Source organism: Canis aureus, chromosome 1 (assembly GCF_053574225.1).
Source record: "Canis aureus isolate CA01 chromosome 1, VMU_Caureus_v.1.0, whole genome shotgun sequence".
Classification (NCBI taxonomy): Eukaryota; Metazoa; Chordata; class Mammalia; order Carnivora; family Canidae; genus Canis; species Canis aureus.
In genome coordinates, this window is record NC_135611.1 from 76,073,879 (window position 1) to 76,075,799 (window position 1,921).

General features: G+C 35.6%; 1 pseudogene; it reads left to right on the top strand.

The window, feature by feature from the left end:
• Positions 1 to 719: 719 nt before the first annotated feature.
• LOC144282094 (ATP synthase F(0) complex subunit g, mitochondrial pseudogene) lies at positions 720 to 1,021 on the top strand (annotated as a pseudogene).
• The last annotated feature ends 900 nt before the right edge of the window (positions 1,022 to 1,921 follow it).

Below are 1,921 nucleotides of genomic sequence, written 5' to 3' on the forward strand. Positions count from 1 at the left end.
CCCAGCATTAGTGGCTAAATCCAGGCAGACCGGAATAACACTTACACATGGGATTTGATATAGTTATCTAAAAGCACACAGACAGGAAAGCAGTCAACAAGTCCTCTCACAATTCTGCAAAAGTTGGGTATTTGGAGGTTTTTTGGCCCAAAAAGAGAATGAAAAAGAATTCCTTTCTAGACATCAAACTCCTTGAGGATAAAGACATAATGGAATATTGGCACTCAGTAAAAGATTAATAAATGGCTGTTGGAAATGAAATTAACTTCCATGTCCTATCGTTGAATGTGTATAACTACCTGGCAAAATAAATACTCTTGTCCCCATTTTACTATGAAGAAACTGTGACAGATAAGTTTGGTACCTTGTTAAAAAGGAATAAAGCCAAGACTCAAACTCAGGTCTTTCTGGCCTCAAAATTACTGTTCTTTCCATTACATCATGCTGCTGCACACCACCTGCTTTGCTAAATTAAGAAGAACCCTCCTGCATCTTTTCTAATTATAAAATTTATGAGACTATTCTATAAATGTAAAATCTCTTCCATTCTATCATCTTATTCCCTGCAGATGATCACATTCATTCTTTTATTCATAATGTAGAGGTGATTCCTCATTAACATCACTTCTTTGTCTCTTCCCCATCATCCCTTCCTTCACTAGAGCCGCACAGAGAGGTCACCCTCCAGTTCTGAATGACAAATTTTTCATGCTAGAGCTATGATCCAATCTGTCTATAACCTCATAGAGAAGATTCCACTCCTGGAAAAAGCTGTTGTGACTCTCTTGTAGCCTAGACTGCCATATTTTGATGCTATCTTAGGGTAGAGCTGGTTCCTCCAATTCCTGCTGAGGTCCCTATTCAGAGCTGCAAAAAAATTGTCACTGGCACTCAATTTGGCAGCTTCAAATAATTCACAGTTAAGGAAGCTGTGCTGAATGGTTTGGTGGCCTCTGAGGTGTGGATGTGGTTTTATCTTGGCAAGATCATAGGTAGGCATGGCATCATTCACTATACTTGAAGCTCAATCATTAACATTTGATTATATCTGATTTATTATTTGAGGTTCTTGAACCATGTTTGACTAAACTGCTATCTGAATAAAATAATGTGTCAAAATCAATGTTTTCTCTATCAAATGCTACAATGGAAGGTAATGATTTCTTTTGATATTAAGTTGTTGTCCTTCGCAATGATACATTCATATAGCTCTAAATGAATGTCTTTGTTGAGCTTGAAATTGGAAAGGATATTTGTAAATATATCAACCTATACATGTATATATAAAGATAACATTTTAGTTTGAAGGTTTGAAAGATATGATATTTAAGCTTTATTTCTGGAGAAGTGTAAGCAAAAGACTTGAGGAAACTGGGATTTGCCATAGTGGGAGAAATAGTAAGACCATGTGCCAAAGTGATATAGTTAAATCATGTCAGTAGTCATAAAAAATAAAACTTGGACTGTTTCTCTTTGCTAAAATCAGGGAAAGATCCCTTTGATAATAGCTATGTCTATAAATATTGGGGTACTTCTTGTCAACTTGAATATAGCCTCCCCAAGAGAAAATAGCAGGGTGGTATTCTAAATATGTATCTTGTAACATCTTAACAGTAGGACTGAGTGAATGAGAGCCACGATCTACATTTAAGTCTGTTTGATATGTGTGATATCATTAATCTGTCCAGTTTTATGATTTTTAGAACCTATCTTTGCAAAATAAAATATCCTACAGATATTTAAACAGGGGTATAACTTAGTATCATCCATGAGTCTAAAGAGTAGCTTAGTCCTGAAATAAAAGTGATGGGTATCAAAAAAAAAAAAAAAAAAAAAGAGAGATGACCCTTTTCTGTTTCAAAGTAAAAGACTCCCTTCATGGCCCTCATTCTCATCCATTCTCTGGGGCCTTACTCCATCA